This window comes from Macrobrachium rosenbergii, chromosome 6 (assembly GCF_040412425.1).
Source record: "Macrobrachium rosenbergii isolate ZJJX-2024 chromosome 6, ASM4041242v1, whole genome shotgun sequence".
Classification (NCBI taxonomy): domain Eukaryota; kingdom Metazoa; phylum Arthropoda; class Malacostraca; order Decapoda; family Palaemonidae; genus Macrobrachium; species Macrobrachium rosenbergii.
In genome coordinates, this window is record NC_089746.1 from 25,391,162 (window position 1) to 25,416,647 (window position 25,486).

Below are 25,486 nucleotides of genomic sequence, written 5' to 3' on the forward strand. Positions count from 1 at the left end.
ATATAAAATTTCTTTTATTTATCTATGCTATACCAAGCCACCAGATTTTAAACGGATCATTCATTTTTAGATTCTGAGACGCTTCCATTCAAATTAGTGTGGCATAATTATGTGATAATTATACTCCAATGACACAGGCACTTTCAAATTCTTGGGAATATAATTTATTTTATCTCTGAAACTATAGAGTTCCCTACAATGCCTATATATTAATTTCGTGTTGTAAAAACTCCTAAGTCAGAGTTACCAGAAAAAGATCGGAGAAATTCAATATTCAATTGTTGGGAAGCATAAACAAATTCAAGAAAGGAAACCACATAATGATTAAGATATGCCGACGGGATGCCATTTAGCCTACTTGGGAATACCACCGACGAAACTACAGTGCATCTGAGAAATTCACTGACGGAAATTCCATTTATCTCAGAGCTTCACTGAGGTGACGAAATAAAAATAAAACTGTTTTGAACTTTAAAACACTAAATTTTGGCGAGGAGGCGAATGATCGAAATATTCAATAATAATTATTCTTATTGTTAGTCTACAACATATCCACTTTGTTCTGACAAGTCTGTAACATTAGGTTAAAGATGAACGCACAAAGCTGGAGCTAAGGACAAAACAAAATGCTAAATCAAGTTTGATATAGTGACAACGTATGAAAATAATGTCACGTTTTCCCGCTCGTTAACGAGTTTCCTTCTGATCTCTTTGCAATAAATACGTGATCATCTTTGAGCTCAAAGAGGAAAGTCCTCCATAAGTCTTTGAGCTCGTAAAGGTCAGTTGCATGTAAAAGGATTTCAACTCTGTATGTCTAGTTAAAAGCATAATTAATTGTTTGCGTTGCACAGCTACCATGATTACCCGCAGGTTTTTTATTTCTTTTTTATGTTGCCTTGCTAATTAGCTGTTTTCCAGAAATATCATTTCAGTAAATATGTGTTATTAGTTTTTTTATTCTTTATGTGTGTGTGTGTGGAAATGAACACATGGGAACGTGTTTCACAGAAATAAATGAACTCCCACTCTTAAATTTAGCTACTGAAATGACGTGACCAGTTCTCCAACATGTGCACCTTGAACGCCTTATAACTAACTTGCATAAAATAACATACAACATAATCTTCCCTTCAACAAAAGTAAAATACCATTTGGGTTTACACCTCTCCATATGTGCCAAGGTTAAGTGATTATGTATGATTGTTTTTCCAAGATTATTTTATTGTTAAGTAGCTCATGTTTTTTAAGCTGTATTTAGCAGAAGCGTGTGGTGGGGGGGGGGGTGTTGCGCGCGCACGTAAAGCCGCGTATACAATAATGTGTTCGTATATCAGCCTACATGATGACCTAATACTCATATGAATGTATAGTTTATTTTTAAGTTTGTGAAGTCTACATAATCTTTCAGTAATCACTCTCTCTCTCTCTCTCTCTCTCTCTCTCTCTCTCTCTCTCTCTCTCTCTCTCTCTCTCTCTCTCTCTCTCTCCTCTAAAGTCATGTAGTCAATTTCCGAGTTATAAATACACAGTGCAAAGGCGCAAGGAAAGTTTCTGCCAGCGTTATTACTTACTTTTACATCATGGAAAAGGAGACACTTGTCTACAATTGACTCAGAGGTGAGATTTGGAACAAATTTGCTGCTAAACTAGGACCATATCTTGTATATATAGACATACATGTATATGTGTGTATATGTGTATATATATATATATAAAATTATATACATACCCACACACATATGTATATTAAATGTAAGGAGCCCACAAAAAGGCCAAAATGTAGAAAGTAAATGCTATATTTCAGAGACCAAACTGTCTCTCTCTTCAGGCAAATAATAAATGAGAAAGGTGTTACAGAAAAACGGTATTTATACCAGAAGGTCACTCCAGTTGACAATTTCCCTTTAATCTTCTTAATCGCTGGTTGGAGGAAGGTTTTATCTGTAATCTCTGAGTCCCAGGCTCCTATTAAAAAGTTCATCGTATTTCTTTGTTTAATCAAAGCTGGTTCCACCATCTGGTTCTTGAACCAATTGCTTCTATAAATTATTCTGTGATTATTCTGTGATTATAGTTATTTATGTGGTTAAAAATAGCTGAGTTCTATTGTCCGTACCTAACTGAACTATTATGCTGTATTAATCTCTGGGGGAGTGATTTACCTCTAAAGCCGATATAAAATTGTTCACAGTTGAGGCAGGGGATTTCGTAAACTCCTGTGCCTTTGGGGACAGTTTGGTCTCTGAAATACAGCATTTACTTTCTACATTTTGGCGTTTTTATGGACTCCTTATATTTGATGGAATTCTGTTTTAACATAAAATAAAATATAATATACATATATATATATAGTATATATATATATATATATATATATATATATATATATATATATATATATATATATATATATGTATGTATATACACATACATATATTATATATATTATGTATATACAATATACATATTCCTTCTCTGATTTATAAGAGATATCACGGCAAATGCACTTTATTTTATTATTCAAAACTGGACGGGGATTAAATAAATAGAAAAAAATCACTATTTCTTCCTTTTCAGATGCCAACCTGAATAATCGAAAACAGTGGGCAGTAGTGTATAGCCAGCAACGGTAAATACGTCACTGACCTAAAAAAAAAAAAAAAAAAAAAAGAAAAAACGAACAAATACAATTATGGTGAGAACCGTCATCATTATTGCAATACCACAATCCTGGAATATTCGCCACTCCCTAACGTCGCATGATTCCATGTCTCATATGTATATGCCACTATTATTGATGTCGGTATTATGTCCTTCACAAACTGAGTGATTATAGTTATCCTGTCTTGAAAATGAGACCAAATTATCATGCAGTGCAGCATTATCTTCATGATAACCAACAAATCATTTTAGTTATTTGCTATTACAGCATTCCAGTGACGTAGACTATTTCGTAAAAGGAGAAGGATATTCTTATTTATAAAATCAGTCTGGCATGACTCTTCTTTGGCTCCTGTCTACGGAATACATAGCAAGGTTATTAGGAATGTTTCTGCCTAAATATATTTGTCTTGGGTTTCCCTATACTCTTTTGCTTTCCTATTTAGGAAGAGGAGTTATTGACGTACATCAGAAACAATTATTTTTCATTTATCTAACTGAAATAACAAAACAATCCGAGAGTCTGCTATATTATTTTTACCCAGATTAATCATACTGTACAATATGATACCCATAAGCATATACGCACATGTCAACACAGGCGCATACACAGAGTGCAGTGAAAGCGTTTCAACCTTTCAATAAACTATATCACCTGAGATTAAAGGAGATATACTTAAAATAACTGACCCTCTACCTGCATATCCCCACAAAGGTTTGTTTTGATAATATGCACTTGAAAAAATGTAGTTGGTCTGGCTAATGATCTTTTCTCATTCTAATTCCTGGGAAGGATTTGGCTAACCTAGCCTTTGATATTTTATATACATGAATAAAAATAGATAATCAAAATACATATAGTAAGTATATATATATACAATATATATATATATATATATATATATATATATATATATATATATATGTGTGTGTGTGTGTGTGTGTGTGTGTGTGTATGCATGCATGCATATATATATATATACAATATATATATAGTGTGTGCGCGTACGTATATATATGTATGCATGTATCCATGAATGTACTATATGTTGTGTTATATTTACGGATATTTGACTGATCATTCCAGCTTGTATCATTAATCATCAATACACAATAAAATTTAGATAATTTACTTTGTAGTGAAAAATCGAAAACTTTTCATATACACTTTAGTGTCACGGAACTCATATATTCTCTACCAGCTGAACTAAGATCTAACTATTTCCTATATGGTTTATCATAAATACGTAAATACGTTTTCATCAAACTTTTTCATAAACAAAGCACTAAGGGCACAAAGAGATCCGCTGACCTCAGATGGTACTGTGACAGCCGAACAAAGATGTATACATGGCTTTGATTATCTTGATATAAAAGCAATACAGTATATATATATAGTTTAGTTAATATACAGTTATAATCTTTTATTGCGTATTCCTTTTTTATCATATAGATTTTTGTAGTAACTTGCTAGTGGGAGCACAACCCGAAGCTGGCGTAAAGCCATCCTAATCTTTCTCAGTAATACTAGATTAATGCATGTAAGTAAGATCAATTTAGTTTTATCCGTTAGAGATTTCCAGGAATTTTATGTATACTTTTTATCAGCAATAGATTAGATAAGTGGATTATGTTTATATATATATATTATATTTACGGATATTTCACTGATCATTCCAGCTTCTATCAATACTCATTAATACACTATAAAATTTAGATAATTTACTTTGTATATGGATATATGTACATAAAAATCGAAAACTTTTCATGCGTAAGCCTTTTCGGTACACTTTAGTGTCACGGAACTCATATACTATTCTCTACCAGATGAACTAAGATCTAACTATTTCCCTGGAGGAGCACTTATGGTTTATCATAAATACGTAAATAAATTAAATAAATTTTCGTCAAACGTTAAAACATTTCACTAAAAACAAAGCACTAACTGGATGCGACTCTCCAATGAGATCGAAATCATGACAAAACACAGATGGCACCGTCTGACAGAACCAACAGAAACAAAGATAAACATTAAACGGGGCATTTGATTATCTTGATGTAAACTATTTGCAACCTCTGATCTTTTTGTTTTGTTTTTCTGTACATATTTTTTCTTTACTTTTTACGCGTTCTAGTTTAGTTAATACGACAGTTCTTTTTTTTATAAGTTAATCTTTTTTGTTTCTCTGTTATTGGGAAGGAAAAAAAAAAAGAATTCTTAAAATTAGACAATTTTTATTCCTTTTTCATTTGAGATTTTTGTGATTTTGCTATTTTTAGTGGCTCTTGTGTAACCATATGTGCTGTAACGTGATTTTAAAAAGCCATGTATTTAATCTTTCTCAGTAATTTTTACTATTTTTAATTAATGCGTAATCAGTTTTAGCCGTTCAGTACTTTTATTAATTTATTTAAGATCAATTTATGTTTTATCCGTAGGAAACAATAGAGATTTCCAGAGTAATTTTATGTATACTTTTATCAGCAATAGATTAGATAATATGGATTATATTAAGATATAGATATATATATATATATATATATATAAACATATATACATATATATATATATATATGTATATATATATACTGTATATATACATCATTCTTTTCATATACTCTCACGTTCACGAATGTCGCTGTACATGTCTCTAATATTCAGTAATATGCGAGAGAATAATTGCACCGGCAGAGAAATCCATTTGCATATAGATGTCATCATTACATCTCGACTTTTTCACCTGTATGTCCCTGTGTTTGATGTCAATTAACCCTTGGTTCACAGTTAATTTGAATTCTTCACATTGCACATTTATTGGGGCATGCTTAATTTTTTCTAAAAATTATATAATTTTACGATCAGATAAACCCTGTACATGAAAATGCAATATACTTCTAAAGATATTTTGTAAGAGATGCAACTTCACTGCCATAAAATCAGGGGAAGATATATATATATATATATATATATATATATATATATATATATATATATATATATATATATATATATATATATATATATATATATATATATATATATATATATATATATATATATATATATATATATTTCAAGAATGTATATTAACAAAAAGAAAGTACAATAGTTGGTAATGTTCCCGCGATATTAGCGTACTCATCAGCACTACAGCCACTTCCATAACATGAGAAAGAAGACTACTAAGATACTATAAATACACTTTGCAGGTGTCAGTCAACATGTCAGCCTTTTCCTCTAAACTTTATTTTCCTCTTCCAGTGACTGAGGTATTTGTGATTTTTTGTAATTGTCTGGTTTCCCTCATTGATCGAGAATTTGTCATGCAACAGAGACAAATGGAGAGAGTAAAAGAGAGCCGACAAAATACTGTAACGAAAAACCTAAACGACTCACGCTAACATTTATATATATATATATATATATATATATATATATATATATATATATATATATATATATATATATATATATATATATATATATATATATATGGGAACAATACTAACTATGTGTAGACTTTCTTTTTGTTAATATACCTTCTTGAAATATATATATATATATATATATATATATATATATATATATATATATATATATATATATATATATATATATATATATATATATATATATATATATACATATATATTTATATATATACATACATATATATTTAATATATATATATATATATATATATATATATATATATATATATATATATATATATAGTATATATATATATATATATATATATATATATATATATATATATATATATATCTACTCCTGATTTTATGGCAATGACGTTGCATCTCTTACAAAATATCTTTAGAACTATATTGCATTTTCATGTACAGGTTTATCTGATCGTAAAATTATATAATTTTTAAAAAAATTAAGCAGGCCTCAATAAATGTGCAATGTGAAGAATTCAAATTAACTGTGAACCAAGGGTTAATTGACATCAAACACAGGGACATACAGGTGAAAAAGTCTTGAAATATGTGGCAGGACAAGGATGTGGTTAGTGGAGGGTAATTATGGGAGTGGAAGCATTACAAAAGTGCTTCTCTGATCAATAAAGGTAGTGTGCTATAAGATACTTATATATAGCACACCATTGCAGAACAGATTATGAAATATTTCTGCACAGTAAATGTCAGAGTCTGTTTTTAAGAAAATGAGTACCACTTAATCTTTTTTAAAAAAATGAGTACCACTTAATCTTTGTGGGCCCTGTCTGCTTTTACAAAACCTGTTTTTTTGCAAACCAACGAAAAGAAAATGTAAAAAATAAAAAAGCGCAGAACTAATAAACCAACAGTATGCTTAATCTTAATCTCTGAATCCACTGACACATCATGACCTAAAAATGTTGTTCGAAATGCCCTGACAAAATGGGAAAAGTGATGAAAGTGTGAGACCCTCTGCCAGCCATTTTGTCGGCATAATTATTTCATGACTCGGCTCACTAATTATTTTATTATTAAAGGTGAGGAGACTGGAAAGGCAAAAACTGCTTAGCTTTAGTTTACCAGCGTGGGAGAATTCATTTTAATATTTCAAAGGCATTAAAGGAATTCATTTCATCATTCGAGAATGAACTTGGTTTTCACAGAGGGATAAAAGACTTAGCAAAAACATAAGGTTGAAATTTCAAATCTTGGGTAACCAAAAATATCGAAATGGTCAAATCAACTGCAATTTTACTTCATGATCATAAAACAGGGATCATGGACACATGTTTTTTTAAGATTTTCTTGTTACTAATAACATGAGAAAGACGCGAGATTTAAATAACTGAAAAAACATTGGCTAGAATATTAATGGCAACGGTGACCATACAATTAAGCCATAATGATGTTAGGCTAAAGCTACTGATCAAAATATCCATGAAAGGGATAATATTTGACTGATCTTGATGAAATGTGGAAAAATAATAATGGATAGTCTTGAGAAAAAAAAAAGCAAATCAAAACAGAAGATGGTACGATGAGCAGTACTAATCATACAGAGTTATAGAACATACAACTGATATTCCTGATAAAAGTGTTATCGGAATCAACCTTGTTATTAAATCTGTCTGACGCTTCCAATTATTTATCCATACAAAAAGCATTTTCTACATCAAACACTTATCGTATGCATGCCAAAAGCATTATCCAGTTTGAGAGAATAAACATCCTTTCCCATCAGTATCGAATAGAATACAGCAGAATATAGAATTAAGCCAAAGGACAAGCGCTGGGACCTATCAGGTCATTCAGCGCTGAAAGGGAAATTGACAGTAAGGTTTGAAAGATTGTAACAGGAAGAAAACCTCGACTCGGATAAATAAAAAAAAAATAGGAATGAATTCGAGGCGTCGAGAAAGGATGAAAAGGGATAAATATAGTTTGGATATTGAAAAATGCTAGTGACAGATAAAATGATGGCTAAAGTCGAACGGAGGATAAAACTAGCAATAATTGTCACAAGAGAAAAACAAAATGTTGCACAGAGAGAGAGAGAGAGAGAGAGAGAGAGAGAGAGAGAGAGAGAGAGAGAGAGATTGTTTCTTCATGATTGCACAGAATCATGAATCATCAGACAGGCAAAGAATTATACTGCTGTTGCCCTATGCCTGAAAATAAAAAATCGCACACCCTTTCACTTTATCCTCATAATCACATCCATTATTACTCCTTGCCGTTCTTTTCCCTCTAATATTCATTCTTTGATCCACACACAACACCTTTCATCAAAACCCATGGCGACGCCAAGTGACGCCTGTCTCGCAGTTCCCTCGATGACTATAGATTGAAATATTTGCACTTTTTGTCGCAGCCTTCCTTTTCCGAATTCCGAGCCTGGAATAGAAGCGGCCAAAACAAGTCATTTTTCTTCCACCCACGCCAACACGATGCTTTTGAAGTTATCTTTTATTCTGTTAGTTTTTGTCGGGAGAGATACTCATTATTGAAAGCGTTGAGAGGGAAGAATGCTGGAAAATTTTCCCGTTAGGATCTTGCTATATGGAAAGGGAATGAGCCGTAGTTGTTCATCAAAGAATGAAGATGCCCAGATGAGGGGATAACAATCTCAAATTTTTCTTGAACCATGGAAAAGAAATTAGAAAGCTTTAGAGAGAGAGAGAGAGGGGGAAATTTATTACATTTTACTGACCTATCTTTTTCTTAACGAGGATGCGTAGCTTGAATTTCTTATTTAAATATTTTATTCATGAACAACGGAAATAGACAGAAAACACAAATCCACGCATATATATATATATATATATATATATATATATATATATATATATATATATATATATATATATATATATATATATATATATATATATATATATATATATATATATATATATATATATATATATATATATATATATATATATATATATATATATATAACTGACGTACCAGATGTTGCGCGGTAAAATCTCAAAGCGTAGAACACACCCGTAAAAAATAATAAAAAAGCTATTTAATAAATAAGCAAAACGCACACTCTCACTGAATATTTAAATCCATTAAAGAATAGATACAATAAAAAGCTAATATAAACATAAGGGAAAACAAATTTAAAGTTTAAAATTATGAAGTACTTACATTCGTGTAGAAATATAACTCTTCCCAGAAGTAAAAAATTCTTATTAATCTTGAATCCAAAATCTGTAAAGTAAAAAATAAAAAGGTATTTTAAAAAATAATCAAAAGGCACATTCTCACTGAGCAATGAAATCTATTGTAGAATATAATAAGAAGCTAATGTAAACATAAGGAGAAAACGAATTAAAAATTTAAAATTATGAAATACTTACATCCGTGTAGAAATATAAAATCTTCACAGAAAAAAAAACTATGTTTAATAAACTTAAATCCATGAATGCACAGCATCAGTGTCACCTAAATTAAAAAACATATATACAATCATCTAAAAGAGCGAAATGAAACTGTCCCATTCACTGAAATATGATAAACTGGAAGACTTGCTGAGATAGCTTCCCTTAAATACAGACTTCTTGTATTCTTACAAATTTCCAGAAGGCTCTACCGACACCGAGTTATATTCGTTTCCAAAAATTTTCAGAAGGTTATACAGAGTTCTATTCGCTCTATTCGACTACACTTGGACTTCAATGGCACTGGGAGTGTCACTTTTCATCTCAGCGACCCCGAAAACTATGGACTCTACACTAATCTCAGTCATTTTTTAATTCTATTTTTCACCTCTTCTCACGTCCCATTCCTATCGGGGCTGAACTTGGATTTAAAGGGCATCGGGAGTGTCACTATTCGTCTCAGCGACCTCGAAAACTATGGACTAGACACTAATATCTGTCATTTTCGGTTATTTTTACACGTCACCCCTTCCCACCCCCATGCCCTTTGGTGCTAGTGATGTCTTACCCCCAAAGAGTTCTTTTCCAGATAGTAAGTCATATGTATACCAAGTTTGGTTGAAATTGCTTAGTGCGTTTCAAAGTTATGCTGGAAAATTCACACATACATACACACATACATACATTTTTATGTATAAATAGATAAATATCTGACGTACCCAGCGTTGCACGGTAAAAACTCAAAGCGTTGAACATACCCAGAGCATATACTTCTTCCCTTGAGTGAGAGTGCAACCCAACTGTTTCAGCGACTTTAATTTTTTCGTTTTCCTCAGCTGGTTGGTATGATAACCCCGTAAAGTTTATTTAGTTACTAAGTCTACGGGCAGCACCAGTTCCGTTTCAGGGAAGCCCTTCCCGTGCCCTTTGGTGCTAGTGATATCTTACCCCCACAGTATTCTTTAACTCCACAGTATTCATTTCCAGATATTAAGTCAAATGTACACCAAGTTTGGTTGAAATTGCTCCATCGATTTCAGAGTTATGCTGGAACATACATAAATACATACATATCGATATATATTACTCTCTCTCTCTCTCTCTCTCTCTCTCTCTCTCTCTCTCTCTCTCTCTCTCTCTATATATATATATATATATATATATATATATATATATATATATATATATATATATATATATATATAATTTCAATGAATGTTTATGTTTTGTGAATAATCCAAAATTTACGTCAGGTATATACTATATATATATATATATATATATATATATATATATATATATATATATATATATATATATATATATATATATATATACAGGTATATAGATGTTTGTATGTTATAGATGTTTGTATGTATGTATGTATATATATCTAGAACATAAACCTTCATTGAAGTAATATTCATGTTCTACTCGATAATCATTTCCAAACTTATATTAATCTATAGGAAAATTGCACAGAAATTAGAGGTTTTGGCGGTAGAGGTAAGGTTTTTTCTTCTCCTTCAAGACACAGAAGGAACAAATAATAATAAAAGCACTGGGCAAGTAGCAGGATCAGTTTAATTCATAATAACTGTAAGGTTGGTTTAAAAAATAATACTTCTTGTAATAGCTATTCGCTCATCAAAAATCATAATCTTGCACACGTGGTCACTATTGCGCCATCATTTTGTCATGATATCATTGAGATTCACAAAAATTATGACAAGCCTAATGAACGAAGAGACATTCAGATTTCAAGGTAAATAATTACTCCTCTGTTCAGTAATTACAATACGCAAATACTAGGTAAAGTTTCTGGCGGTACAATTATGACAGAAGGGATTTTATCAGCTCAAGTACCACAGCTAACTCTGGGCTCATATTACCTTATAGTAAAGCAAATTCGCCGCGTGTGTATTGTACTAATCTTCCTTCAAAAATAATTATTATATTAATACGTTAATAAATACATACACATTTACACTGTTTCTTATTGTGTATTTATGTCTACCAAATTCTTGTCTATATATGAAGTCTTCCTGTTTTTGCAAATGAGATGCCTGAGCTGGAATGTGGCATATTATTGCCAATGATTCGATATTGGATGTTTTGAAGCAATCTCAGGCATTCCTCAAAGTTGCTAGAGTACAATATGCTGTATATAACAATAAGAGGAGGGTGAGGTCCATTTTCTCCAAACATATCTATCAGAGTGAATTAAAACTTCTCTGAATCATTTACAAAGGAGAATAATAAAAATTAGAACCTTTTTGATTGTGCAATAAGGAATGAAAATCCAATGCATTTTATGCTTGAAGCTAAGAAGGCCCCAGCACATGTGCTAACAATTTAAGAGCAATTTTCTGTAACAGCAACAGGGTAACTGGGAGGTTTTATAAGTCGACGAAGATAATTGAAAAAAAAAAATTCTCCACAGAAGGAATCTTAAAAGTACTTGACGAAACAATCTTTGGCATGTCATATTTCGGTACAGCTTTTAGTTTAGAATCCACCATTTCAAAATGAATGTGACAGCCCTCAAATGCTAAACTAAATATTATTTTTCTATATTTTGACAACACAAGCACACTTTAGGCAAGATCAGGCAATCCTCGGCAATGGGATTAAAAAAAAGTTTGGTAAGTATTGTGTGTCCTTAATGTGTATTTTCATGAATATGAGAAATAAAGCAGCATAACTTAGAACTAGAACTATATATATATATATATATATATATATATATATATATATATATATATATATATATATATATGTGTGTGTGTGTGTGTGTGTGTGTGTGTGTGTGTGTGTGTGTAATTGAATAGATAAATACAAATTAACTTCGTGGCACAAAGAAAGGAGAATTTAAGTTTTCCTGCTTCTTCTCTCTCTCTCTCTCTCTCTCTTCTTCTCTCTCTCTCTCTCTCTCTCTCTCTCTCTCCGTAATTAGAAAATAGCCGCCGAAGACCACCCTCTTTTCAAGGAATTTCTTTGATTCCTTTTTTGGCTTTTCTTTGTGGTGTTTTATCAGTCTTTTCAGGTTTTATAAACCATATCTGCAGTTATTTGAAGTAACGAAGGAAAATTTTAAGCTTTTTCAGAAAAAGCCGAAGGTGCACTGTCAATTCTTTAATCTGAACTGGCTTTTATGCTAGTAGTATAAAGAAGGCTTCAGAAGTATGGAAGAAGGAGGTTCGAAGGGGATTGTGGGGGAGTGTTGGATAGGGGGTGGGCATTTCATGAGAGAGATTGATGGTGGAAATAAGTAAATGATTAAGGCATCTCTAAGTTATTTCCTCTTACTGTGTCCCACAGTTACCTTTTTGATAACTTATAATTTGACTTACCAAAAATCCTAGTCGTTTACCCTGCACGAAAACAGGAACGAGTCATATTGAGCTTCTCATTACCCTGCTTATTATTCTACGCATCAGCCAAAAGGAATAGATGAATGGCTTATTTTTAATGAAAGATGTAACGAACGGTTTTCCAATATATCTCGTCGTTATCATCTGAATAAATATTTACTTCTGTACCTGATTTGAAAGCGCCCCATATGGTATTTACAAAGGTATTGCCTGAATGGGGCACTGGCGTTTTGTAACTAATTAACATGAAACGATCATTAAGCCTTGAAGGTTGAGCTGATGAATGATCCCTCGTCAGCGATGTATTTCATTATTTCATGGAGATTCCGAAAGGAAGAAAGGAGCTAAGAATAAAAATTCAAATAGGTCAGAGAGCTTATTCATGGGTTCGTCGTGCTGAATTTTTTTTCAATAACAATATTTTTCATTTCTAATAAATTGAAAGACTGATTCACTTGGTGACGAATTCAAAACAGCAACTGTAAATCGTATTAACCATGATTTCAATGGGTCCTGATTATCTATATCCAAACTTATCAAAGGAGTGGTTGGCAGAAACCATTTCCTTATACCATAAGGGCTCCTTTACCGCCACAAGAGGTCTCATTTTTTATGATTAAATCTAAAATTTAAAATACTTTCCGATCTTGAACAAAGAAGCCGAATGAGGGTCTTGACGCTTGTACTGTATAGCGTTCTTTAGAAGAATGCTATTCTTTTCAGTGATTGGAATTCTTCTCAGTAACAAATTTTGCAATTCAACGCCTCCGTAACCAAAACATTTTACCGTTTCTCGCAAGGATTGTTTATGGCGAAACTTCGAGCTGTCGTTTGGTGAAAATATTGACAATGACTAAAAGGTTTTCAGTGTAGGCTTTCTTTTTTCATTATGACCGCATACTTTCCACAGACCTGGCTGGGATTTGGGGCGCACTTCGTTCTCCCTACTCCTTTAGTTTTCATAGACTCTTTAGGCAAATACCGGATTCATTTCATAGATCTGAATTTTGTTCTTTTGGCATAATTATATTTAATTTCCTTTACACTGACTTCTAGATGAAGAATTCATAAATTTTTCGATTGTATTCAAACAGTGGTGCTTGTCTTATTCAAGAGCTGAAACTTGAATCAGATTTACTACTCTAATCACTGAAGGAGTAAACCAATGCAAACCATAAAACAGTATATTAAACATGGTTTATCATCGACAGTGCAATACGAGTATTTACAAAAACCGGTTCTTTGTGTGTGTGTGTGTGTGTGTGTGTGTGTGTGAGCTTCTCTGAGAGAGAGAGAGAGAGAGAGAGAGAGAGAGAGAGAGAGAGAGAGAGAGAGAGAGAGAAATCTAATATTCCTTTAATTAAGTATATTTCCTGTTAACTTTCGAACTACATACTAATACGTTCGCCTTTATTGACATAATATCTTCCCGGTACAATAAAATCTTGTGTCTTTATCACTACCTTTCAACATTATCCCTCAACAAATAGCCGACCGAACTGCTTTTAAGCACATACAGAAGTAAACTGGACTGGTATTTTACCTCCTGACTAGTGACATAAGGGAGACAGTAAAACCTTATGATTGCGAAGATATCTAAAATCACTCATACTTTGACGACTTATTTTCGAAAAGCGGTTGATCGATTGCTTGATAAGACAGTTGTTGAGATTTTATTAGAAATATCCACTACGATTCCTTCGTGAATTTCGTACTGGGTGTGTATATATACATATACTGTAGATAATATTTATTTATACAAACATATACACATATATATACATGTACATATAAGTCACACAGGAAAGTGAAACAATGGAGACACTAAGTACTTTCGTCTTATTACCAAGACATAGTCACAGCAACTGTAGCTACCATGTCTTGGTAATAAGACGAAAGTATTTAGCATCTCCAATGCTTCACTTTTATTCGTGGCTGAAACTTTGTTCGTATAATCATCCCGTTTTTACCTTTTCGTGATTTAAAATCACATATGTATATATAAGCATATATATACTGTACATATGTATATATATAGTTGTGTGTGTGCATATATATATATATATATATATATATATATATATATATATATATATATATATATATATATATATATATATATATATATATATATATATATATATATATATATATATATATATATATATATATATATATATATATATATATGAACTTATGAACTGCTTTCTTCATAGGAAGGACTGAATCGAAAAAGAATAAAAGGACCTCAAGATAGATATATTTTTCATCTATTGCGAGTGTGTTTTCTGCCCTTACCGCAGAGGATATAGAGAATTTCCCAAAAATATTGAATACCCCTCGTGAGAGTCTTGTTTAGCAGTTTATAAAAAATAACCCCTTGAAGAGGAGGCTAACGCTAATTTAACCCATCACAAAAAAATTTCTTCATAGTAAATCTTTTTTACACATGCACACATACGTGTCCAATGCAGCACGTAGGAACGCGTGCTTGAGAATACCACTAAGTCCACGTCGGAAGGTGAGTGAAAACCGGGACTTTGAACAAGTACTTTCGTAGTTTATTCTACATTTTCAAGTCACACTGAATACAAAAGAAGTTGACTGAAATTTATATACAAAAACAGGTGGGAAGGGGTTACAGTTTGTTAATCTGGGCAGCATGTTCTTTAAACAAAAAAGACAGGGACAAAGGGATCAAGGGATAATCCAGGGTGGAAATTAACATTCCAGGTGGAAGTATATTATAGCTTCAATGAACACAGTCTCTAACAGATTTTTTTTCCGATGGTCGTTGACATTGTAGATAACCGCTGACTTATCCCAGTTCATCGTATGGCCTGTCTTAAGCCAATGATCCACAATGCCATTATTTGATAAGCCTCTTGAAATGGCATATTTTGTGTTGGGAGCTTCTTACTTTTAGTCCTCCATATTTTTTAGAACTTTGTAAAAATAAAGCAAAAAAGACATATTACAATCCAACGATTGTTAACAAAGAACTTAAGAATATTCTCTGTTTACCATTTCATCCCAATTTCATTCCTGCAGTGCCCATTTTAAAACTACTGATATTAGTATTTAAATATAATAATATTTTGAGAAATAAACTAATTAAGAGCAGCCCACCCAATTCAAACAATACTGTAAACAGTATTCATTGCAAAGAATGTAATAAAGTTTATACTGGTCAAACATCAAAAGGACTAAAAGTAAGAAGCTCCCAACACAAATATGTCATTTCAAGAGGCTTATCAAATAATGGCATTGTTAATCTCCACCCTGGATTATCCCTTGATCCCTTGTCCCTGTCTTTTTTGTTTAAAGAACATGCTGCCCAGATTAACAAACTGTAACCCCGCCCCACTTGTTTTTGTATATAAATCTCTGTCAACTTCTTTTGTATTCAGTGTGAACTTGAAAATGTAGAATAAACTATGAAAGTACTTGTTTAAAGTCCCGGTTTTCACTCACCTTCCGACGTGGACATAGTGACACATACCTGTATATATGTATATATATATATATATTATATATATATATATATATATATATATATATATATATATATATATATATATGTATATGTATATGAATATATATATATATAAAAATATTATATGAGTATGTATATGTTTGTATGTGTTTGTGAAGGCCTATGCAAACAAAATATAAAAATAACGAGGGTAGAAACCTCAGCATAGACAAATATACTTCGCCTCACGTTTTACCCTATTTTGAACATATTCTCATAAGGTTTCCCAAAGATCAGTAAACCCAGGCAATGGCCAAGGTACAAACAAGTACACGACTGTTGACAGATCATATTCATATCGTCCCGAGGCACTGTAAGTTCCGACCAGGTTGTTCCATTTTCTACCGTGGCCTCTGGGGAAATAAAGTTCTGGTGATTTATTCTACTGCATGGAATTATCCGAGTCTTGCCATACTTCCACAGAAAGTTTCATATCCCAAGAGTCATCAGAGATTCCGGATCTCTTCGCTTTATCTGGTCAGATGGTCAGCATCCTTGCGTGACGAATGGACTGCAGGGGAATTCACTTTTGTAATTGTCGTGAATAAAGGCCCGTAAGATGACAGGTTAGTAACTCAGGAGGAAAATTCACTGTGCATTCTTCGGTTCTGAGGTATTGTCTGCTCAGAGGATACCCATTCATATGTACGGGTTATGGATATTTTGGAGAGTATTGTTGACTTAACTATCATAGTTCCAGACATCTTTGCATGTTTTTTTTAAGCTCGCGCTTAATGTGGCACAGGTAAATGTGGATTTTTGACAAAAATGTTCAGTTGATTTTATAAGAGGAAAATTTATGAGTGGATGTGGTCTCCGGTTCTAAAAAAAATGCAATCCATCAAAATCTTCAATACAGCTGCAAACTTATTTTCAACATAGCCGGCAGTATATGTCAAAACAACTAAAATCTATATAGGAGATTTTCTATTTTCTGTTTGCATGCGTCCTTCCGTTTACGACGTACCGGTAATTATCAAACAGTGATAAAAATTTGAATGGCAATGTTATACGACCTGGATTTTTCTTCTTGAGTCCACGTTCATGATAATTTCTCAAGTTTTAGAATAAGGAATTGTTCCTGACAACTGCGATAAAGATGGGTGTCAGCCTCAGTTACCGGTACATGTGATATTTCAGTCAAAACATAATATATAGAGTGAAACCCAAGCAACTACTTTTCAAGTCTGATCTGTTAAAGGTTACAATTCGGTGTGGGCTTACTTCATGTTAGGAGAAGAATCATTTCTTCTCGCTGGAGAAAGAGAAAATGAACAAATAAAAAGAATATATGTTAACGACTGTCTTTTCAAATTCAGTGATAACTTTTGTCATCAAATTCTTACGATGGCTATCAACACCAATCATCAAAGCTGATATTTAACTTTTACTTTATTTTTTCTTCCACGGTTTTTATATTCATTAATATAACATGTATGTCCGGTGCTCAAATGAGAAAAAAAATCCATCTATGTTCTATTTCACTTCCTAGCATAAATCCTTCTCTCACTGCATAACTGCGTACAGATGGCATTTGCAAAATCCATTAGGCTATCCCGCGGCATCCAAAACTTCAGAGAACGCCGAGATCGAGGCTTGCCAATTTCCTACTTGGTGCTCAGAGGCGCCGGACTTTAAACGACTTAATTCTGGAACATCGACTTAACCAGGGGTCCTCCATAAATATTTCCTCCTAAACTGAGTTGTTCCACGGAGCGGCGGAATTCTGGATTCTCTGGGCATTACCGTTCATAAAGGGAACTTTTATGTCTGTATGATAATTGAACTGCCAGGGAACTTCCATTCCCTGTTAGTCTGAGAGGAGGTGACCTGACATAAAGGATGGAACGCGTTTTAAGTTTCTAAAATTATTGATATGGTTTTACAGTAATCCATATTATGATACTGCATCTTTTGTGTTTTTACATATCTGTGGTGAGCAACAAATCTGAAATTCGTTCTCTCTGCTACCAAGTAGTTTGAAAAGTTTGTAACTTAAAGCTCTCTCTCTCTCTCTCTCTCTCTCTCTCTCTCTCTCTCTCAGTGTAAACTGAATACACATATTTTGTGCATATGGCTATTTATTGTATGTACATGTACACACATCCATACGCATCCACGTATACACACACACACACACACACACACACATATATATATATATATATATATATATATATATATATATATATATATATATATATATATATATATGTATGTATGTATATATAATATCACTGTCTACTTTCTGCTGTTTGGAAGGGTTGGTCCAAAAGGGTACAATTTCCGATTTTCCAGCATTTTTTTTTTTTTACACTAGCAGACACTAGTAACCATTTACAGTCAAGTACAGGTGAGTAGTACACCGGGATCGATCCCTGGACTTGGCAAGCTTGACTAGAATGCTAAACCACGGCGCCCACTTTCTGCAACTGTATCTCACACGAGGCAAGTGACGAAGTTAGGGAAAATTAGAGAGAGAGAGAGAGAGAGAGAGAGAGAGAGAGAGAGAGAGAGAGAGAGAGGTTTTAATTAAGGATTCCTCCCAAGAAAATTAGCAAAGCAAATACAACATATCCAGGCTACAAAGTTACAGAAAGGCAACTGCGTGTCATTTATATAGATGAATTACCGCAGAAAGGCAACTGTGTGTCATTTATAAAGATGAACTACCACAAAGAAAAAATGGGCAGAATTACACAACGAGTTTTACTTTTATGCAATTTACCTACAGGAAAAATAAAGGTTTTAATTTTATTTCTCTAAAACAATGTCTGAATGGTTCTTCCCAAGCTTTATACTGGGAGTTTTAGTAAACTCGTTAGCATACAGCAGTCGACATCAAGTTTCCCAATATCTGGGGACCGACTTGAAGTCGTACCATACATTAGAGAAGACAGTAAGTTTCTGTCTGGAGACAGACAGGGCATGAGGACAAGGAGAGGTATGTCTTTTCATAAGCTTTGTTTCTGAGAGTTTTATCTTTCCTTCCGCACGCAGAATAAAAAGTGTTTTACCTCAAAATTCCTCTCGTTTTCTCAATTTAAATCTTTGCAGATTTTTACGGTCTTCACAATACAAATTTTTGTAACGCTTGATTAATGAGTTTTCTTGTGTTAAAAGTCGTCTGCAATATTCAACAAAGACACAGTAATTGCTTTGTCTTGTTTTTCAGTCATGGTATATTTATAAACTATTCAAAAGAAAACTGCTCTGAAAATTCGAAATTATATTTTTTTATTTTTTTTTTTCATACTAACGATTATCTGCGAGAAGTACCAAAGTTTGAACACGGAGGGCTCTTAATGAGTGAAAAGTAGCGGAGATTTCTTAGTCTGAATTTTTTCTCTTATATCGAAATATATGTTTGTTTTTAGTCTTCTGAGAAGAAAACTATTGTACCGGCTTTGCCTATCCGTCCGCACTTTTTCTGTCCGCCCGCGAACAGATCTTAAAAACTACTGAGGCTAGAAGACTGCAAATTGGTATGTTGATCATCCACCCTCCAATCATCAAACATACCAAATTGCAGCCCTCTGGCCACAGTAGTTTTTTTATTTTATTCAAGGTTAAAATTAGCCATAATAGAGCATCAGCCACCGATATAGGCCAGGTCAGCACCGGGTCATAGTTAAAGTTTCATGGGCCGCGGCTCATACAGCATTATACCGGGACCACCGAAAGATAGATCTATTTTCGATGGCCTTGATTATAAGCCGTAAAGAAAGCTTGATCACGCCGAAGAAACTCGGCGCATTTTTTACTTGTTTTTTAACATATTCATTATTTTTGCAACATTCTGGCGGCATTACGTGTTAAAAACAATTGCATGCAATTTTAATCGGAGTTCTTAAAGACACGATCCTTTTCAATATCCTTTGTTTCCATAACAATTATTAGAGAAGACGGGAAAGATTCGAGAAGAAAGAACCCACTAACCTATCACGGTATTAAAAACACCACCACGACGACCCGGAGAATGTGACAAAAATTTAGATTCAGCTACGGGAAACTGGGACTTAGCTAAGCGTTTTCTTTCCCGAAAAAAAGTGCGGTGTCTATCAAGCAAGATAAGTAATTCACCACCGTCACAGTTCAATAAGATAATATGGACTACACTCATCCTTACCCGTAACCTTCCGCACATTCTTGAGGACTGGATGAAAATGTTGTAACTAGATCAAATAATTTATCACTTTTGTAAAATTGAAATTGTACCAAGGATGAGTTCTTAAATAGATTTACCATACAAAAGACAAAGAGAAATAATTAAATACAAACTACAAACTTCCGAACTTTATAAATGACAAGAGAAAAGTGGAGAGAGTGAGAGTAGGCTGTCTCCCGCTGTTGACGTCCGAATTTAAAACAGCAGACTGAGGTCGCTCTGATGACTCAGCTTCTGATATCCAAAGTGACAAGTTAATTAGCAGGGTGACCAGTGCAGGATGAAATGTGGACGTTGACGAATTCAACAGCATTCTTGCTCTAGACACTGTTTCTGCCTTATTGTAACGCGGCAAAAAGCTTGTATTAATCACGAGTGAGAAAGAATACATATTTTCAAAACTTATTTATAGTGAAGCAGATGTCGGCAGAGATTACCAACTTTTTATCTTTATTACTAAATCTGTATTAAATATGATTATGTTTTAGCTAATTGATGTTTTTATCAAATAAACACCATACGCTACAGGATAACGGTAGCGAATTCGCTTCAGTTACGTGAGAACTCAATTGCACAATTCCAGGCGAGGCACGAGCGGTTAGGACAAAGGACAACTTCTCTCGTGTATTGCAAACACAGCTTGAAACTCTAAACATCTAACTCATTGGCGAAGCGAGAACTTAGGGGAGGGCTCTCAGAGGAGGCTGTAGAAGTATCATTAGTACTGGGAGGGAAAGCGGCTTAGGTCAAAGAAGTGACAATGCTGACCTCAATTTCTATACAACCTTTCAGAGCTCACCAAACTGCGGCTATTTACAAGAACTGTGGAGGCACAGTATTTAGAGGTTTTCACATCCCACCAGTGTGTTAGTATTACTAAAGATATACGTCGCCTTCACAAAGGTGTAGCAATCAGAGTCAATGCAATAGCGTGCTTTGTACATCCAGCAAAGAAAAGCAAAGCAAATATAGCTGGTGAGATCTAAACTTACAGATGTGCGCTTTTGGAACTGGTAAATTGAGGTTTATGACCTAAAATCTCAGAGAATAATGGTGTGGAAACGACTCATAGATGGGCGCTGTAAATGTGATAGACAAATTGAAAATGTAAATAAAAAGAAGTTAGAAATAATGCAATGCGAAAAAGTAAAATTTATAAGACATACGCGGTTGGGGTCTTATTCCATGAATAAAGTTTAATTGGCAAATATTAAACAGCTGTAATTCGGTCAAATGGCATGGGTTAATACTAACGGAAACACTAAATCTCTGCTAAGTTGTTTGATGGCACAAAGTCCTTAAAAATAAGAAGCTTGAAGGATTAGAAAATGAGACAGTAAGTTATTAATGGCTACAATATCTATCTCATCATTAGTTAAATTTTGAAAAAATTTGTTCTAACCCAAAATTTACTCTAGTCTGCACAATATTAACACTTACAAATATGTATGAATGGATTGTTACCACCGTAATTTTAAACGAACCCACCAAAATACTCTAGATTTTTCATCAAATAAATCATCATTTCCCTTATTCTTTTAAGAACTCTGACATAGTTATTCATTATTTATACATATTTGTAAATGAAATTGTTTAGCGTTGCCTAATCCGATATCTGGACTCTTTGACAGAGATGAAGCTAATAATTCTAATCAAACAAATTCCCTGCTTTGTCATTTCATTACATATTATTAACGGAAAAAATAGCCCCATTCTACATAAAATCACCCTTCTTAGTTTTCTTTCATTAATTTTACATTTGTAAATATGGCCAGTTCCGGCTGGTAGTTACCCAGAAGTCATTGGCTGTCTTTCGTCTCAGGCCAGTGAACAGGCCCAAACATGGCAGACTTTCCACCAAATACTGGATTGAAAGGTGCTCTTCAGAACAGGCCCCTTTAACCTCTATGAATGCTGATGAAGGGCTGATGACTATTGGCGTTTTCTGCTAGCCCCGAGGATTAGACCATTCTTGATATTATTCAGACATACTCCGTGGCTGTTTCGACCCCCGACTAACTTCGTCAGATATTCTTGAATAAAATAAAAGTCAAAATTTCATGGAACAAGACTTTTTTTATAGTGGATAATTGTGCAGTTTGAAAATTCACTCATAATTTCCTGTCTGAAGAAACAGCGGACAGAAGCGAATTTGCATTCGAAGGCTATTCCTTTAATTGTTTGTATTTTCTATCTTTCATTGGCAGTACTGGCTTCAGATTTTAATATCCAGGCCATTTAGTTTGCAACCTTGATGAATACAAACTTAAAGGCTGCAAATAAAATCTTTTGTATTGCTAAAAGTAAACGTTAAGAAATAGTCCTTGTTTATTTTCAAAAGGTGTAAGAAGGGGAGACCGGGGTCCCCCTGAATGGTCTTGAATTTTTCAACTTCAGCTAACACGAAAAAAAAATTGGCTTGAGGTTGATGCCTGGAATGAAAGAAAGGGTCATGGTGGATTCATGAGTTAAGAGGTATTCAAGACCATTTCGTAAGAACACCCACCTGCTTAAGATATCAGCAGTGTCACCAATAAAATCCTTTCTGATTATTAGAGAAGATAGCGTTAATGACAACTGTAATATTCAATCCTGTTAAAGGGTAGTAAAAGACCCTTAAACGGAAATTATGGCTGTTGCTCGCTGAAAATTTCAGGCCATAAAGATTGGTACGACTTAACCACAAATGTGTTAGGCCAATACAGAATGATCCAATTCGACATACTCTCTAGTCACCAGAATAGTATTAAAGTATATTCACCTGCGTGTAATATTGCTGCGTTCACAAAATAAAAGTAAGGGCTATTAGGTAACTGCTTTCAAACTATTGCGGTGTGACATAATTAATTAGCGTATTGCAGTTTTTCAGTTGCACATTTCTTTTAACGATAAAAGAGATGTATAATTTAATATCTAAATCTTTCAACTACTATTCTCTGACCGACTTTTTTTATTTTACCTGAAACACGGTTTGTCGAATATTTATTACCAGATTTGTAATATCGGTTTCCCAAAGCTATCATGCAATTATCTTCCACCAGCTGCAAAAAAGGAAATAGAATATAATTCGCTTCAGAGAGATAGCTATATTAAAGAAAAAATCCCATATCAAAGAATCGTCAATGATTTGAATTAGCGATTCTGTTTTAGCTCTCAACATGAAAGAGCTGGAATTAGAGACAGAAACTTGGATCTTGCCGCTCACGTTTCTCTCTGCAAGTTGTATTAGTTTCAGAAAATCTGTAACATTATTATAATATATATTCTGGAAACAATCGTCAATTTATGACAAACTGTTTCATATATCATTTTCCATTTCTGACCGGAAGAAACTCATTTGTATATCCTTTTCCTCAAGTGTCCAGCTTTTTGTAATATTAATTTGGCACATATAACTTAGTCTGAGAGCATCTTACTATGAAAGATATTAGGAAGAGGAACGCCAGTGGAAGATTCCCTAAAAGAAAACCTCCTTATACTGACAGTTCGTGTTGCTAGGCTAAATGGGAAGTGTAATACACATACTAGATCTAAATACTGAGTGACTGTAAACTGGTTCAACAACGACGAAACTGAAATACTTCTTTTCGATTTTATTTTGCTTTAATTCATAATTATAATTTCTCTGCAGATCTGAGAGCTTTATTGGTATTACAGTGCATTTCTTCACGTACCATTATCTTGAAAGTTGTTTATCTTACAAAATAATCATCCCAAAGCCAGTTTGGCAGTGACTTACGTTTCTTCAAAGTAATTTCAAGATAATCTATTCCAAAACCACAATGGTACTCAACATTTACCAAAAGAAATAAACTGTCCAAATTAAACTTTTATTTAAAAAAAAAAAAATTTCAATTCAATATAACTTAATTGAATAACGATTCCGTTCTATCATTTTATTCCATTAAATTATACATAAAATACAATATTAGGAACCCCAGGAAACATAGTACCACCAGGAAAATTAAATCCCAAAGAAAACGACTCAATTCAATGTAATAAATAAGCTTTCTTGGAATGGTACCACCAGAAAAAATAAATCCCAAATTAAAACGACTCGGTTCAATGTAGTACATGAAGCTTTCTTGGAATGGTACCACCAGAAAAAATAAATCCCAAATTAAAACGACTCGGTTCAAGACATGAACTTTCAATTCAACCAGTAATAAAAATAAAGCTTTCTTGGAATGGTACCACCAGAAAAATAAATCCCAAATTAACTCGGTTCAATTAAGTGCTTTCTTGGAATGGTACCACCAGAAAAATAAAGAAAAAAACTTTCGGTTCAATGTAAACAGACTTTCTTGGAATGGTACCACCAGAAGAAATAAGTCCCAAATTAGACTCGGTTCTTCTTTCTTGGAATGGTACCACCATACAAAATAAATCCCAAATTAAGACGATTCAATGTAATAAAGCTTTATTCCCGGTACCACCAGGTAAATTAAGACACCTCAGTTCAATATAACAAATAAAAGCTTTCTTGATGCCATACAAAATAAATCCCAAATTAAGCGATTCAATAAAGCTTTCGAATGATCCACCAGGAAAAATAAATCCCAAATTAAGACACCTCAGTTCAATATAACAAATAAAAGCTTTCTTGCAATGGTACCACCAGAAAAAATAAATCCCAAATTAAAATGACACAATCCAATGTAATAAATAAAGCTTTCATGGAATGGTACCACCAGGAAAAATAAATCCCAAATTAAGACGACACAATTCAATGTAATAAATAAATCATGGAATTGGAAAATAAATTAAAGACACAATTCAATGTAATAAATTTTCTTAATGGTGCCACCAGAAAAAGTAAATCCCAAATTAAGACGACCCAATTCAATGTTTAAAAATTTCTTTTTCCAGAAAAAATAAATCAAATTAAGAG

The 25,486-nt window shown here is 33.1% G+C and overlaps 1 long non-coding RNA gene across 1 annotated transcript in view; it reads right to left on the reverse strand.

Moving 5' to 3' along the window:
• Positions 1-25,486, reverse strand: part of LOC136839758 (uncharacterized) — a 291,965-nt gene that overhangs the window by 50,866 nt on the left and 215,613 nt on the right. The window contains exon 2 of the long non-coding RNA XR_010853447.1: positions 9,286-9,348. This is a non-coding gene — a long non-coding RNA (uncharacterized lncRNA). The remainder of the gene's footprint in view (positions 1-9,285; positions 9,349-25,486) is intronic.